The following is a 17,573-nucleotide window of genomic DNA, read 5'->3' on the forward strand; positions in this document are numbered from 1 at the left end:
AGCCCGCTCTCCTCCTCACCCAGCCCAAGACCGGGGGGTAACGCCGGCTGCGGTGACGGGGACCGCTATTCCAGCGGGGCCTGATGGGGACCACCAATTTTGTTCTCGCAGACGATGGCTGCTGGCTGCTCGAGCACATTGTTCTGTGCTGGCAGGAACAATTTAGGGCATTGTCTTTGCTCCAGAAAATTTCCTGTCGTCCCTTGATGAGGTACCCGGCTACTGAAAGTGCCTGTCTGCTCCCACAGCAGTGAATCTCAACACCCACATATGGGGCTGGTGTCCTGGGGTGGGGTGGTTTTGGTTTTTTTTTTTTTGGTTTTTTTTTTTTTTTTTTTTTTTAGGGTTGACTTGGGAAGCTTGCCCATACAAAATGAATGAATAAATAAATAATTTGCAGCTCTCAGGATAGCTGGAACACCTCCATGCTTTGTCCAGGGTTTGGAAAGTTGATGGGGAGATGGGACGTCAAGCTGTGTCCTACTTCGTCCCTGTTAAAACTCCCCCGAGCTTGGGGAAGCTGTGGGCATTTGGGAGAAGATGCCGGTGGTGACTGTGGGATGAGCCTGCGCTGGCACCTGGCCCCGTGTCCTCTGAGCGGGATGTCTGTATGAGCGGGACTAGGCTCTCCCAGTAAGGATTGGGGGACTGGGAGGGGTGCCGTGGCAGTGGGCACCAGAGCTGGAGAGGAGAGGCTTTCTCTTTTTTGTGTGTGTTTGCCAAGACAGCCTGGAGGAGAAAACGAAGCAGGGAATCAAATAGAAAATCCAAACGTTTGGTGGAAGAGGAAAAGCTGGAGAATGGGGCGAAGGCAGCCTGGAAAATCGTGGGGTGTTTTGTAGCCTGACAGGAGAGAGGGGGGGACAAGGTCTGGGGCAGTGCCGGGAGGATGGGAGGAGGCAGAGACCGTGGAAAGCAGCTGGGGAAGAAGCCTTCTGTGCAGGAAGCCAAAATGTTATTATTAGTGCTCAGTTTCCTGGACAAAAGATTCTTGTCTATTTAAATACTTCTGCTTCACGGAGCCGCAGTTCTCCAGACACAATAAAATTTGCCTTTTCTCCCTGGCGTTTTCATTTTCCGTTTGCAGCAGGTGGTTAAGGCTACTGTGCGCTGTCGAGTAAGTCGTTTGCAGGCTGCTGCGTGGACTCGCTTCGCTTGGGAAATGGGGAAAGGCAAGCCCTGGGGATGAGGGCTTTGCTTCTTGTGTCCTGTTGCATCTGCCGGTGGAGATGCTGCTCCTCCACAGCAGAACGAATGCTGCTGGTAGAGTGATTAAGATCGATCAGATTTGAATAAAAAGGGCAAAAGCATAAAAACTCATAAAAAAATTAAACATCTAGATATAATCCCTTATCACCCATCCTATGAAACCTCCTTGGGCCATCCCCAGGCTTCCTTAGCCAAAGTGCTGACAATGGCAGGTTTTATGCTCCAGCAGCAAAGTGCAGAATCTCACTAATGCCTAATAATCTTGGCTAATGGCTAATTTGCATTATTCTTTCCATCCAGGGATGCGTAAAGAATGCAAGGGGCTTGAAGTTGCTGTTGCGTGGGTAAGAGATCCAGTTTCTGTGAAAGGTGATGCACACACACGTGCTAGAGCTATCCTTTCGGTAGGTGAAGTGCTGTCATGGCCCTGGTGTCTCCACTTGCTCTTCTCTACGTGCTTCAGCAGTTCAGGCAGATTGTTTTTCACAGAAATTCCAGATTGTTTTATGTGATAGCAGTTAGAAATACTTTTTCTTTCTGTGTTGAAATGTGAAAATCTTCCCCCAAATCATATCAGACAGCAACGGTTGAAATTTTCTTTGTAGAATCCTGATTTTTTTCCTATATTCAGGTATCTTGAGTTTAATATCAGATATATCCCTATAATGATAGAAATGGGACTTCTATTCCATAAAAAGTTGGGAGTACCGCACTCTGCTGACTTCCTGACTATGATTGTTGGTTGTTCCAAGCACTGTAAGATTTTGAAAAGTCAGCCTCCCTGAATGTACGACAAATATAAATATATATTTATATTTAATTTTCTACAGAAGTGCAAATGTACTTAAAGCACTCTAACCGTGGTGCCTTTGGACTTGTGGCTGTCAGGAGGGACAGACAGGATGCACAGCTGCTAAACCACTAAAAGCATGTACCGTACATCTCAGCGTAGGCAGCGGGAAGGGTTTCTGTGTTGGGATTCTGGAAAACTGAATAATTCACTCATGGTGAATGAATAAATAAAGCCAACCTACAATCATGCCAGTTAGTGGTTTATTTATTTATTTATTTATTGTACGGTACCCTAGTTTTGAATGATAACAACAGCCATTCTTCAAATGATAAATACTTGGGCATGAGCTGTCAGTGTTTTATGGGCGTGAATTTGGTTTGGTAATTTTTTTCAGGGTAGGTAAAGCCACAGCTGTATATGGCCTTAAGCCACACCAGTGATGTGTCAGCCCCAACAAGCGTAATTAATACTTCTTTTTCATAACAGTCTGCGCTGTTCTATGCTCTGTGCTGGACCTGTGATTCTGCAGCGGGCTCCATCCAATGTCCTCGGCATCGCTCCCAGGCCCCCCAAAGCTCAGCGCAGGGCAGTGGTGCTGGTCCCAGCAAAGCTCGACCTCCTCTCTCCAGGGGTGAGCTAATTACTCTGCCTCCCTGCTCCGGCAGTGACAGCAGCAGGATGCTTTGCCAGCAGGTAAAGGAGTACATTTTGAATACGGGAGTGTTTTAAATGTTTTGAGTATGCAAGTGCTGAGGGTAACAGAGGAAGGCGATGTCTGTTATCGGACCCGATGACAGAGCCGGTGAAACGGAGGAGGTTTCAGTGGCCAGGCTTTCAGCGGGTCCCTGGTTTCAGTCTGGCTGGAAGCTCACAAGCACTCAGCCTCCCGGCCAAGGAACGCCGCCTGCGGGCCCTTATCTCTCAGGAAAGCGCAGTAGTTAGAGGTTTTTCTGTGCAGCTTTGTAGTTTTTCTAACACTTGTCAGGCAGGGCTCTGGCACGCTCTGGTTTTCCTCCCGGTGCAGCTGAGCTCACACGGTCAGAGCGATGCAAATGTGCAGCCGCCTCGGTGAGCTGTGCCTCTGTCCCCTCGCCCTTGGGAGGTGACGGGCTGCCACGACTGCCTGTCTTGGGGCAAGGACAGGCATCCAGGGACCCCTGCCAGCCTTGTTCAGCTGTGGATAAAAACAAGTGGCATGCTCAGTATAGCTGAGAAGATTTCCAGCGGCAGCAGAAGCGACAGGCTGAGTGGAAGCACGCGGTTCTGAGGAAGAGGTGCCCCAGCTCTAACGTCCCATCCATCCCTTGATGGGGTGAAGGGATGTTAGAAAACTCGTGATGTGCAAATGCAGCCATCCCCTGGATGTACCATCCAGAGTAGGGATGGGGAAGGGGCTTGGCAGTTCGCACTTGAACGCACGTTTCATCTGCAAGTGTAGTTTTTACTAGTGTGAGATCGTTTCAGGTCCCTCAAAAGTGTAATTTTCCTTGCCAGTGCATTGCTAATTGTTCCTGGTGGTGCAAATGAGCACCACAAGCAGCGGTGTCTGGAGGCAGGAATCTGGGGAGCTGTTTGTAAGCTGGCATAATTATATCCTTTGCTGTGTGTAAGGATAGTTGAAGTCAGCAGGTATTGAGTGTAGGTGAATGCATTCACGTGGAAGCCCGTGTGCAGATCCACAGCGTCAAATAATTGTGCCTCACTAGGTTGTCTCTGAAAGGTTTTACTGTTCAGAAATAAGAAGTCAAAGTAACGGGTATTTTCTTACTTATCCATACTGCAGGCATCATTAGGGATTTCGTTTTGCCTTGCATCAGGCTTTGTATAGAAGTTTCTGCAAAACGTAAAAGCCTTTGGTAAAAGTAGCCTTAAACATCTGCAAAATCTGGTAACAAATGAAAACTTCCCCATGCTCTCCTCTCCTTCCTTTTAACCTCCCTGTGCAATTCTAGACAGGAGCGTTTTAGGGGGAGGGAGCCTGTGCAAAGTTGGGGGTGCAATCCGCCTTTCCACAGCTCCAGCCTCCCTGCATCCTGCCGGGAATCGCCGGGCAGTCTGCTTTCCCCCATTGTGCCTACAGCAGAGAGCGCAGCTGAAGGAGGGCAAGTCATCCTGTACCCCCCTTCCCAAATAAGCCTCCAGAGTACCGAGTCTTAAGAAACACCAAGAGAGTTCACTCTAAACTGCCCCAGCTTCCACGTAAATAGCGAGTGATAGTAACACCCCACTATCTCCTGTGAAGTGCTCAGAGAAACAGGGATAAAAGCATCTGCAAGTGTAAAGTATCATTTCTGGGCAGCTGCCGCTGTCCTCCTCCACTGCCTGTGCCGTGTCGGCCGCTCCTCAGCTTAAAGGCTGCAAATCACCTCCAGAGCTTCTCCAAGCAGAAGCAAGAAATGCTTTGCTAGAAAAGATAGCCCTTCGTGCATTTTTTTCTGTTTTTGTGATATTCACTTGTGAGCCAAGGCCTGTGATTTGGCAGGAATCTTGCCTGGAGGGCTGCAAAATTGAATGTGGAAATGCTCAGGAAGCATTGCATAAACCCGACTTTTTGCTGTTGCTGTACAAAGAGCCTCAAGCTGAAGCTCTGGGATTCCCGGCTGCTGCTGTGCCCCAGCCTCAGAGAAAACAGCATTTTCTCCAGTTTCTCCTCTGCCTTTTCATTTAGCAATTTGTCTGCTTGCTGTCCTCCTCCGCAGTTCCCTCTCGCCTTGCAAAGCGATGGCTGGGTACCTTTGCAGGAGGGACAGAGCTCCCAGGGACGGCGTGGGGAGAGACAGCCTCAGCACACCCGCGGACAGTGAATGGTGGTTTTTCCGTGCTTTTATCCTAAGCCATTTGCTGGGTTATGTGGCTGACAGGCTTCCGTGCACATCAGGGGGACAAGCAAGACATCCTGTTTCTTTAATTTGCTTTCTTTTCTCTTTTCCCCCTATTTTCTCTCTGAAGTTTAGGATATATCTTAATGTTCTTCCAGCTGCCCAGGCCAATCTCCAGACAGACACTGGAAACCCTCATTTCCCCTCCTCTTTATGCTTTTATGCCTGCTGACGGTGCAGGTGCCTGATTTGGGGGCAATTACTCAACAAGCGAGAGTGACTTGGCTTTCTTTTATTTTATTTTCGTCATTTGTAAGGGTAAGTGGAGCTGAGCCAATATCTGGCTGGACAATCCTCCCCTTCCTTGAGCCCCGGAGAGGTTTAGATCCACAGCTCGCTGGGTGCTGAGCCCCGTTTCAAACATGGGCCAGGTCAAAACTGCAGCTCTGTATCTCCCCGTCGCAGTTTGGGCCTCTTTTAATGCCTTTGCTGTGTGAGTGATGAACGGTGACTGCTGCTTGGTGCAGAGACAGAAGGGAACTGGACTTACACTCATAAGCATGGCGTTTTTCCTGGTGTGATCCAAGACTTCCTCCAGTCTGCTGTCTGAATACCGTGCCGTTCACTGGAATAAAACGAGGGTATAGAATTACTACTTTTTCCTTTTTTTTTTTTTTTTTTTTTTTTTTTCTGGAAAGGGCATGCTTTTACCTCTCTGCACTTTTCATTTCCTGGGGATGCTGAACTAGCTCATGCCAGAACTTGCCCGTGGTAGTAGGAGCCCAAGGAATAAGGGACTTTGTTTGCGCTTCAGGCCAGCTCTGCCTCTCACCGTTCCAGGGGAGCTGGTGGCCATGGGGACAGCAGTGGTTCCTAGGTGACTGTGGAGTGCATGTTAGCCCTGGTTATATGCTGAACTGCTCAAGCAAATCATCTTAAAATAGGCTTCATATGTGATGCAGAAGAACCCAAGCAAAACACAGAACCCAGCCAAACCCAAATTTATGCTTGTGGTTACTGAAGCTTGTGAGATCAATTTTTTGTTTACTTAAAACTGATTTCAAAGAGTTGGGTTTTTTTCTTTTAATTCTTGCTCTTGATCCTCGGGTTGGGGGATGGTCGTGGCGGTGATGGTGGCTCAGCACCGCTCCAGCTGGGGCCGAGCATCCTGCTGTCACCTCCTGGGCAGGCAGAGGAGCAGGCACTGTCCCGGGCAGCGTGCCCTGGCACCCGGCGGGCTGTGGTCACTGCCCACCGCTGCAGCCGAGCCGGCAGCAGGCTGTGCCCCCCGGGAGGTGGAACGACGGCAGGCAAAACCACAGGGTCCTTCGGGAAAAGTAATGGTGCTTTTGGAGTCACTGACCTTCCATGAGGTCACCAGCAAAGGAGCTTCTCATGTGAAACAACCCGTGCTTAGTTTGGACCCAAAGTACTGGGGGAAAAATAGAGCAGACTGACCTTAACTTGAACTGCGGGACCTCTGCACTGTGGAAGTGTTTCAGTGCCGGTGTTTTGTCCTCCCTGCGACAGGGAGAGGAAAACTTCTCCAGTTCACAGTGTTGGAGTGTCTGTCCCATGATTATGCTGAACCCCTGTGGTGGGTCATGGATGGGCTTTTCTCCAAAGTCCTGGACTGGGATGCCAAACTCTGGCTCATGCTTCCTCTGAAATGTCCTGCAAAGGCACTGCAGAACACAGGCAAAACCAGCTGGTGGGTAGAAAAATGCCTCTTTCTGGATTAAGCTGTGTGTGTAAACACTCTGTTCCAAAACACACAGAATTAGGGTGCTGGTGAACATGGTTACACCCTCAGAATAGGACCTGCAGTCACTGCTCTGTTGGCACACCCCAGCAATCACCCAGGGCATCCTGAGCGATTCTCTTATTTTCATGAAAACATGGAAAAGTAGATCTGAGCAGAGCTTTTTTTCATTTCAGACTTTTGAAAAGACTGAAGATAGCAAGTGTTAAAAGCACCAGTTCAGTTAAAAACAAACAAACAAAAAAAAGATAAAAAAAAAAAGCCAACAAACAAAAAAAAACCCCCAAATCCCAATAAAGCCTCTGCAGAGCTGGCAGAAGCCAGAGGCCAATAATAGCAGCGATGGCTGCTGTCATTCCACATATGTTGGGTTTACCCCAGCAGGACGGGAAAGCCTAGAAAGTTACATACTGACATATTTCAGGACAAACCATATAGAAAATAAACATGTGGGATAAATGAAGGGCAGGCAGGAAGCAATGGCCTCCCAGGACAGAAACCAGAGGCGATGCTAGTCGCAGCCCCCTGGCCGCGGCAAGGAAGCGCCCACCTATTTTATTTTTTTCAGGAATCCCTGGCAGCGAGCTGTGTGGCCCCCATTTCAGCTGAGAATTGCCTGCAGCCCTCGGCGTTTTAACTGGCCTAATCCCTGCAGGGCTGGAGCCAGCAGCTTTGTTGCTGGCCAGAACCCATCGTCCCTTTTAGCAGTGATGTGGTGAGCACGCGCCGATGCCAAGCCCAGATGGAGTTGTTCCCTGTGCCGATTCCTTCCTCTGGGTCCCTCTCTTTCTTCTTTTCTTCTTCCTTTTGACACTTACTTATTTGCAGATTTGTCAGAGTTAAAGGGTTGCGTCCCGGTGGCAGTTTGTGTTGGCCCCGTAGATAAATGCCAGCTTTGCCTGGAGCTGCCGGATGCATGGAAATGGCACCAGTGAGACAGCAAGAGTTTCTAAACAGGCTTAATTAAATCTGAGCAACACTCTTGTGCGGGCTGCTTGCTCCCTCCTGTCCCTGAAAAGCACTGCAAGAAAGCTCGGTTTTCTTGTTGTCGAGCTGGCCTCATTTGAGCAGGGCTGCTCGGGGTACCCGCGCCCCTGGGGGGGGACGAGGACTGTGCCGGGGGGACGGTGCCAGGCGTCAGGACCTGCGCGGCAGCGGACCCCTCCGTGCGAGGCGGAGGGAGCCCGGGCTGGGGGTTCAGTGCTGGCAGCTTGGGGAAAGAAGATTGAATTCGTGCTTGTGGATGGAAATGGCTTTGGGTGAAAATCCTGGAGAGGCCAGGGGTGGACAGTGCTGCTGCTGTCGCATCGTTTGTCTGTGCAGAACCTCGGTGCTGCTGACAGAGTTATTGTGTGCTGCCTCGTTGCTTTTGGATGATGCTCAGGCACCAGAGTGGGGCAGAAGCAACTCTCCAGGCTGGCTTCTAAGTCTCTTCTGGGGGTGTCACTTCTGGGTTGGTCGCAGGGGGAGGTTTGCTGGAACGTGGGGTGCGGGAGCCTGCAGTGGGCAGCGCCAGGCACTGGGGCCCTTGGGATGTGGGCAGCGGGGAAGCGAGCCACGAGGTGCAACGAGAAAAAGTATTTTACTGACCTAAAAAAAGTGAGGGTTAAAACCTGCAGTTCAGTGTGGAAGTAGAAAAGAAGGCTTTGAAGGGTTCAGAGCAATGGGACGGAGCAGCCCCTGACTGGGGGAGCAGGATGATCCATGAAGCTGTGGTGCACACGCTGGTATCCACAGCACGTGCACAAAATAAATTAAGGTGTGTAACAAGCATTAAGAGGGAAGAAGGTATGTTATAGAAACACAGCCCCAGAGCCTATAGGACTAATTGCCTGGGCAGGCTGGAGGAGCGGATGGCGTTTGAGAGCTGTGGGGACCTTTCTCTGCTCTTCGGTGGAGACAGTGTTAATCGGCCGGGCTTAGCTGCGTGCGGCGGATGTCAGGGAGGGACAGGAGGGCTGTTAAGCACGAGGAAATTGCTTGCTGTCTAGATGGGCTTAACACAATATAAACGACATGTTATGCACAGAAAGTTGAAGCCTGAAATGGTGAAAGAGTTGGAGTTATCCAGCGCAGCAGCGTGGACATGAGTGGAGGGTGATGTTTTTCCTGGACGGTGTTGCTTGGAGCTAATACCGAAGCACAGTGTCCATGCACCGGCCTTTTCCTTCGGACAGAAAGGCATCTGCAACCTTTCAGAGCCTGCGAGATGGTTGTGTTGCTTTTCCCTTCCTGCTACTTTGTCACCATCCTTTTTTCCATAACAAGATTTCACAATGGAAGAAACCATCTAGAAAGGAGGCTGGGAGCAGAGACGACCCAAGCCTGGCTTTCTTGGGAGTCCAGCTCTGTCCATCACGCTGCTCTGCTCGGCCAGGCGATGCGTCCTGCCTCCCTCTCTCCCTCCCTCCATCTTTACCTGGGCCACGCTGAGCACCGTTGTGGCTGACATCTGCTTGTATATGGGAAATGTTTCCCAGTTCCTGAACTGGGAGGCAGGACTGCAGCGTCTCTGCTCTCTCATTTGGCAGCCCCCAGCCTTGCTCAGCTGGGGGTTGTGAACCGTCCCCGTTAATGTGTTTCTAGCCGTGCCGTTTATTGGTTTGTTCTCTGCAAAAAGCACCCTGCAAAACCTCCCATTCCTAAATTTCTCTTCTTGCTCCCGTTGGATTACACCTGGCGTATGGAGGAATCTGCATGGGGAAACCTGAGTTGCCTGTACGCGTTTTCCTTCTCTTCAGAGTGTTGATATGGGCAGGCATGGTAAGGGTGGAGTCTGCCTTCCTTAAGGATGCCCTTCTCAAGTTCTTGCTTAGAAAGGTTGTTTGGCTAGAAAAAAATATGTTGAGTTTTTTTTTGTATTGGGGAAGTTGGGGAAAACCTGTCCAGACTCTGAGTGAAATTGTTAAAAAGGTATTTTAATTATAATTCCTTACTGTAGTGTCTTGTTTTGGAATTGCACCTTTGGCTAGCATGCATCTCACCAAAGATGCTGTAATAGTGCCCCACAGCCTTCCTGTTGGCTTTCATTTAGTTTAGAAGAGTAATTAAAAGAAGGTTAAAAAAAGAAGCAGCAGAGTTATTGACTCTCTTTACAAAAGTAAAGGGTTTAGGCCAAACCTACTGCTATGAAAATAAACTGAATTTCATTTTTTTGTTGCAAGTTCTTCCCATATATTGAATTTCCATGCTTGGTGACAAGGATGGATCTGCCTGAGTGAGCAGCGATTGGATTCAGATGGCTTTGAGTTGCGATTGGTTTTGCTTTGGAAAGCTGGAACTGTCCTTGGAGAGGAGGGTTTGGACCTGAACTTGGGGCCTTATTCTCTAAAGAGTGAAAACCTTGCAGCCTGATTTATCTAAGTTGTTAGCTTTTCATGGCTGTGCCTGGAAATTCTTTTCCTCCTTTATTTATCCTGTGCTTAAGGTGTGTTTTTAATACATGCAATAAGCTGGCAATTGCAGTTGTCATTCAAAAGGCTTGACTTGTGTTCGCCAGCATTTGCGTGTAGATCTGGACACGGGCTCTTATCCAACAGGTACATTTTTCTCCAGATTACCTCCCTAATCTCTCCGGAGAAATGCTTCCCGCGGCTGCTGATACGGTGCCGGCTGGGGGAGCTGAGCTGCCCGCCGGTAACCCCTTGGACTTTGCCCACCGGCTGCAGGACCGGTTGTGGCACCGGGGGGATGCAGCAGTGTGGCACGGTCCCCTGCCCGGGGCATTGGCGGTGCCTCACCGGGGGAGCCGGCGGCGTTTCGGCACAAGGTGGTGTGGGAGCAGGAGGGAGCGCGTGGCACGGCCGCGGTGGTCCCGAGCGCAGGCGGTCCCGGCGAGAGGAAGGCAGCCCCCACTCTTAGGCTGCTCCCCCCAGTTGCACTCTCTATCTCACTCCCCTGCATTTCCCAGTTACGGTTGGCAGCTAGCGTAGGCGCGGGCATGGCGAAGCCCACGGTAAACACTGGGTACAGAGCACGAGCCGTAAACTGAGACTCATTTGGCACCGAGTTCAGTCATAAAGGATAAATGTGCTTTATGGCCACATTCAGGATGTAGCTGTAATGGCTAAATAAAACCATACCCCAAGTGATGGAAGCTGTCAGCTACGGCCCTGGGGAATCGGGTTTTCGTGCAAGCAAACGGTGACTATTGCAAGTCACAGAAAAAGGGAAAAGGACTGAATGACCGGAGTGTGGAGAGAAGCAGGGGAGGTGGGCGTGCTGGGAAGGGACATTGGTGGGGAGATGAAATCAGCAGCGAGGAGCCCCTGCGTTTATCAATAACCGTGACATTTCCTCTGTGTCGCAGGTGACTGCTCAGGTGCGTGGCCGAAGAGAGGAAGGCATGAGGTCTGCAGTTGCTCTGGGTCTGGCAGAGCCGGCTGTGCTGGGCTGGGACGCAGGATCAGGCCACGCTGGTTCCTTGAGGCTGGAGCCTGGGCGCTCTGGGAACTCCAAAGCCCCAAGCAATGAGTGTGTGTGGCAGGTAGGACATGGGGGCTTGTCCCTTCTGCCAGGGCACTGGTATCTCACTGGTGTCATCTCGAGAGATATTTAGCTCCTTTTTGCAGTGGGGGAACTGAGGCACGTGGTGGTTCCCGAGGCTGGGTGTGCTTCGGGAACGGCAGTAGATCCAGCACCTGAGCCAGGCTGCCTGCTGCTCTTTGTACGCTGGCATTGCGGCTCCTCCTGCGAGTCGGCTCCTTGGCCTCAGGGGTCCCGGACAGGGGAAGCGAGGAAGGAGCCTGCTGCCAGCAGCCTCGGTGGACCCAAGACGTTTTTCTAATAACATCCAGATGGATCCACAGAAATTGTTAGCATCTCAGAAGAAAAAAAGAAAGAACATCAGCTGCAGGATAAATGCAATTTGAATGGTTTAGGAAGGGCAGCCTGCAGGAGAAGCCCGCTGCCAGGGCTCCCCAGATGCCACAGATGCATCTGAAATAGCAAATGCGGTGGTGTGAGCTCTGCTTCCCCAGGAGCCCTGCACAGGCACGGCTGGGAGCAGCGTCCTGCCCAGCAGTGCTGTAACAGAGCCTTTCCTTCCAGAATTAGGCCAACATTTGCTAATTTGAGTCTAGAAACCCCTTTTATTTATGAGGCATATTGCAGAGGTCGGCTCTTTTGGTACGTGTGGGTGCGGGTGCCCACCTGCCCTCCTTCCCAGCTCCTGTCCTGCAAAAGGAGGAAACCTATGTTGAGATAATTTCTGCAGAGAAATCAGTAGGTTGGGGTCGTGGGGAGTGGTTTGAGCTTGTCCCGAGTGTACCCACCACCCAGGACCCCCTGCCGTGGGGCTGCACAGGGCAGAGGCGAGCCCTGGCAGTGGGGGTGGGAGGTGTTTTGGTGGTCATCATGCACACCAGGGTTGTGTTTGGTGGTGACAGCAGATGGTCCCAGGGGAAAAGACTCAGGGGCGAAGATGCTCCATGTCTTGGGTGATAAATGCATCGTGGCCAGCTCCGGAAACGGAGCAGGGGAGGATGTGAGCGACGGAGGATTCATATCCCGGAAACGCCGCGGTGTAATGGCTCGGGAATTCAGCGTGATAAATGCATTTGCCTGTACTGTTGCAGACAATCTGCTTAATGTGGGAAGCAGAGTTTCCTGCAGCATCGATTTAGTGGAGAAGGGAAAACCCTGAGAGCCAGAAACAGCCGGGAGAATTAAGCAGGTAAACCCATTACCAGTGACCACCTCTTTGTGTGGGGATTACACCGAGGTTTAAGCTGCAGCTTCCTGATGCTCAGTGTCTCGGGAGAAGTGAGTGCTGCGAGCAAGGGCCTCTCCCTCCTCTTGAGGGGCTCGACCCAAGAGCTGGGATTAGTGGTTGCCACAAGCCGCCCTCGCTAGCCAGAACAAATTGCTGCACGTGCTTAGAAACAGCCCAACCTGCGCAAACTGTGGCAATGCTCCGAGGCGGAGGTTTGCCAGACCTTGCTCTTGCAAATTCCCCCATTCTTCCTAATGTGGCCTTCACCGTGGAATTCTCTCCTCTTTAATTAACTGATTTACACTGTCCCAGTACCCTGACCAGAGGTTTACCCCAAGTCCCTCCATAGCTCGGGAATGCTGCTCTAAAAACGGGAGTCACGGCACACATGGGAATAGATCTGCTGTCCCAAGAGCTTATTTCGGTTGGCACATCATGAAACGGTTTGGCACGACCCATGGTACCTGCACTCAAGGAAGGCTGAGGATGGTGGGGAGGGAGGTCTGGGGTGCAGTGGGGGGGTGCTGGGGATGGGGTGCGTGGAGGGTGGGGGCACGGGCAGCGCTGCTGCACCCCGGTGCCAGGGAGAGCTGCAGGGATGAGCATCGCCAAGAGCCAGGCTCGGGCTGTGGCTGCGGGGGTCCTCGGTCCTTGCCGGAGCCTCCGAGGGGACGATGCTCCCCAACATCGTGGTGTCCTGCAGCCCTGGCCCTGGCCGCCCACCACCGCGCCGTCCCACGGCGCCCGCAGCCTCGCCCGACCCAAGCTGTGTGTGTCCTCCGGCAGCCTTTCCAAAATGCCAACCACAGGAAAGAAGCAGAAACCCAAGCTTTCCTTTTGCTTGGATTCCCATCGGTTCCCAGAGCTTAATAACAGATTATTTCAGGCTTCCTTGCTGCAGTTGTTTTGGCTTTTCGGGCCGGGGCTGAGCGCTGTCTCATGGGCAAAGCAGCCCTCGGGGTTAGAGGAAGAGGAAGGAGAAGCCACTTTGCGGGATGAGAGTTCTGCCTGGGATCAAACCCTCTCTCCAGGCTGGCTCCAGGGGAGCGTAACCCCTCTCTCCCCTTCCCGCTCCCCACGGGGGTCCCTGGCCAGCCCTGGTCCCATGGGGGGGTGGGGGCTGCAGCGGGGGTTTCCCGGGGTGGGAGCAGCACCCCGAGGTACCCTCACCCCGGGGGATGCGGGGCAGAGAGCCAGCGGCCCCCCCCCAAATTCCCAGGCCCCTTTAAGCTCCCTCTGGCTCCATTTGTCAGCCAGATGCCGAGCCAGATGTTGGCGCTTCGGTGTCCGCCCACTGGCACCGGCACTGGGGGGTCGGGGGGGGGCGGGTGTGCACCGGTCCCCCCTCCCGGTCCCCCCCTCCCCGGGTCCCCCCCCCGGTCCCCGGCAGAGCGGCGCCTCCGCATCGCCATCTCCTGGGCATCCCGCGACATGGGGACACCGAAGGCGGCTTGTTTGGCAGAGGGAAAAGCCTAATTCCTCTGCGCCTGGCCCCGAGCAATTTGGGGGTGCGTGGCTTTTTTTCTGTTCTTTATGTTTTGGTGCACCCCCCACACCACCCCCCCGCAGCTCGTCCCTGCCTGTTCCTGCCAGATCCCGCTGGAAAACCGAAGACGAAAGAGAAGCAGCCCTGCCGCTCGCCTTGGCCACTCTTCCTCGGCCGAAGATGCCGAACCGTCCCCGATAACGGGTGCGCTGGGCCAGTCCTGCTCTCCTCTGGACCCCTTGGCGGGTGCTGCAGCTGGTTCCAGGGGCTGTGCTGGGTGGGTTTCGCGCAGCCCTTCTGCGGACCCTCGGTCCTTGGGGTCCCACGCTGCCACGGGCACGTGCTGTAACGAGCTCAAGGAGTGCCATGAAGACAGTGGTTCAGCTGTCAAAAAAGGCCTGGCACCTACGGGAATAATGTCCCCAAAGAGCAGACAGCAGTGGGCAGGACGCCTGCCTTGCATTTAAAGGGAGCTCCTGGTGGACTGAAGGACCACTAGTCCGTCTGTCCTGCGAAGCAGAGGTGTCACCACCCTCTAGCATACCTCGCAGCCAAACCTGGCTGTGCCGCCCAGCCCTACCCAGCTTTTACCTTTCTTGGGCCTTTTCATGTCATACATGAAGAGCATATGGGAGCTGTCAGGCCCAGATTTACGTTCTTCCCTAATGAGTGGCAGCATGTCAGAGAATTGTTTATGTAATGTAAAGTGCGATATTTTTAAAAAATAGCTTAAAGTCTCCTAGTACAATAATTTGTGTGACTTTTCATGCCCTTCTTCCTGGTGCAGGATAAACAGTTAACAGGAACTAGCAGTTGGGTTTTAAATCTCCACAGAGGACTCCTGAGCCAAACAGAAGGAGGGAGCGGATAAGATTCAGAGAGCTCTGCAGCCTGGGGCTCTGCCTGGCATGTTGTCGAGGTTGCGGTCTGTTAAGATGTCTGCAGATTTTTAGATTTAGCTGACAAACTCCTGTGCTGCACAGCCCAGCTGGGATCTGGGGCCCTTTGTTGCTCTTCCCATGTCTGAGACCTTCTGGATTGGGTAATTGTGGAAGAAATGAGCTTATCAGGGATGCCCTCAGCCCAAGAGGTTCGACAGGCACAGAGGCAGAAATATGGCTTTGGAGAGCCCTGGTAAAGTTGTGCGTGTGGATGCCACAGACCTCAGCACTAGGAGAAGGGCTTGTGGGATCACATAGGACCCTACCTTCCCTGCACCTCCTACTCCTCCCACTTGGATGCTTGCAGGATCCTGGCAAGATTTGCCAAGAGACAGTGCAGGGTTGTAGCTGAAAAAGGCTGAAATCTAGCCCATCAGGTGCCCTTGGCTGCTGCTGGATTTGAATGCTGTAAATTTAACTGAGCATCTGAACATCTCTGTCCTTTCCCTGCCCAGCCATGCCTCCCAAGCTCACCCTCTCGTGCAGCAGCACTTGCTTTTCCTTCCTTCCGACATACTCCAGAAACCCTCCTGCAGCACACTTGCACTCACTATGCTTACAGGGAAAGATCTTAAAGCGTAATGATTTTATTAAATCTTTTAAGTCTTCCCCCCCACCCTTCACCTCTCACCGTGAGGACAAAACTCTCCAAAATGAGCGTGGTTTCTCTGGGTAATGTCATCCTTGCTTGTTCATCTGTCTGAAGCAATTACTGTGGCTTCCTTAGGGATTATTTTTCAGACAAAGTGTTAACATTTTTCCCCAGTTGGGCGTCAAGTGTGTACCTGCGGTGGTAATTTCTGAGCGGCAGAAGTCTAACGAGAGGAATGGCCTGCTGTTAATGAGGTGCTGGAAGACAGCATGGCTAAATCTGGCATTACGCTTTCCAACTTTCCAGTTTAATTATACCATCTCCTGGTCATGCATTCATTCAGTTTTTGACTTGAGTGACAACCTAGCCTTTCACAGGGCAAGCGACCACAGTATTTAAGTAAGGTGTTGATGCCCTTGGCTATCCACATCGCTCTGTCTTGCCCAGCTTTGTGTTTGCCATTAGAACATTGTCTGCAGCCTTTCCCAGGTGCTGGATCCGCAAGAGCAGCGGTGCCAGGGACATCGGCGGTGGCTGGGTCCTTCTCTTGTCCTTTCTCCTCCTGCAGTTCGTTGGCCTAAATCTGGGGTTTGGGCAGATATTCAGTCCTTACTGGACACAGCCAGGTACTGGTTTAAATGTCAAACTTCTCAACACTTATCATCTGCTGCAATTAAGCAATTACACGTTCGTAGCAGCACAGGAGGTAGAGAGGGAGGGGTTCAGCCTGTTGAGGGAACCGTGTCCCTGCAGGTGGAGGATGTGGGCACACGTGAGGAGGATGATGATACCCCCACGGGGTATCCCTTCTTAGCTGAAGGGTTGCAGGGAGCCGTGCATCTGCTTCTCACCCACCATTGGCCTGAACCGCCTTCACTGAGAACGGACAGAGTGTGTGTTACCTCACCATTCAGGTAATTAAATGCGTGCACGTGGTTTGTGGTGACAGCAGAGCTGATGAATCATTACTTGGTCACCTTTTATAGTGGGATCGTGTACGCTTGGTATGAGTTATATTATGTGTTCTTAGATGTGTAAAATACTTTGACATAGCAAAACAATCACAGATGTTTGCCAGTTTAGGGGTAACCCACTAGCTTACCTGTGATATGGTGATATTGAAAAAAAACCCCAAAGTTATCCTACTCCTGTGCTTTTTTTTTGGGGGGGGGGGAGGCATCCGTGCAGAGTAGATTTTTTGCAAGCATTATTTTCTACTTTCTTCTGTTGGTATATACAGTAAAAATACGCCTTTTGGGCTGTTGGGGATTATAAGTGAAAACTGGAAATCGATATTTGTACTTCTTCAAGCATTCAGTATGCACATAGTGAATACCTGCAAGACCATACCTCTGACCTCCCCGTGGGCAGCTGCATGGAAACTTCACTATGTAAAAGACCAGAGAAGCAGCTGGCATCCCGCGGCTCTCCAGGAGGAGCAGAAATGGCCTTTTGACTTGATTTCCACGCGGTTCCCCCAGATGAGAAACAGCACCGAAGGGCCGTGGCAATGGGTAGGTGCAAGGAGGGTGCTGGGCACTGGCAGGGCTGGTGCCCATGGGTGGGCGATGGTCCCCGCACTGCTGGGCTTTGCAGCTGTGGTGCTGCCGAAGCTGCCGCACGCTCCTTCCCCACCACGGCTCCACCGTTCCCACGCCAGCTCCCTATTTGCCTGGGAGGACGATTAACCGCGATGCTATCGGTGCCGGGGGAAAAGATTTCAGAGCCAGCAACTGCAAAAGTTCAGGAGTACAGTAATTAGCAGAGCAATTCTAAAGTGCAGTAATTAGTGGCTAATTGCTGCTGCAGAAATATGCAAGGCATAATGCCTTTTACTCCACCCTCCCGTGCAGAGATGGCTTATCTGGGGTTTGCTGGGAGCGGGAAGCACTTGTCCCATGTCCCTGTCCCCCATGGCAGGAATGGAAAAAGTGAGCAGGGGAGCCCAGGTGGGATGAATCCAGAGGCCATGGAAGGCGTGAGGGTGAACTCGGTCTGCTCTCCAGAGCAAAGGCCCCCGGGCTGTGCCAGAAACATGGACTTCGGAATCAAAGAGGCTGGGCAGGTCACCCCAGCTCAACGCAGGTTCCCCTCCTCAAGCTCAGCGTGTCGGCTGGCGGGGGCTGTCAGCTCATTTGTTATTTGTGCATCGGGATGAGATAATTGATAACCCTGCGCTGCTGGTTGTGGGGTGGATGACAGTCCTCGGCCGCGTTTGCTCAGGAACAAAGTGTGTCTGTGAAAACCTTCCGGCAGCC

General features: G+C 52.0%; 1 long non-coding RNA gene across 1 annotated transcript in view; it reads left to right on the forward strand.

Moving 5' to 3' along the window:
- LOC138682366 (uncharacterized) overlaps positions 1-15,645 on the forward strand; it is a 56,581-nt gene extending 40,936 nt beyond the window's left edge. Inside the window, exons 6-9 of the long non-coding RNA XR_011322463.1 lie at positions 1-1,613; positions 2,489-2,695; positions 10,893-12,257; positions 13,890-15,645. The exon at positions 1-1,613 is cut by the window's left edge and continues 4,455 nt beyond it. This is a non-coding gene — a long non-coding RNA (uncharacterized lncRNA). The remainder of the gene's footprint in view (positions 1,614-2,488; positions 2,696-10,892; positions 12,258-13,889) is intronic.
- The last annotated feature ends 1,928 nt before the right edge of the window (positions 15,646-17,573 follow it).

This window comes from Haliaeetus albicilla, chromosome 27, assembly GCF_947461875.1.
Source record: "Haliaeetus albicilla chromosome 27, bHalAlb1.1, whole genome shotgun sequence".
Taxonomy (NCBI): domain Eukaryota; kingdom Metazoa; phylum Chordata; class Aves; order Accipitriformes; family Accipitridae; genus Haliaeetus; species Haliaeetus albicilla.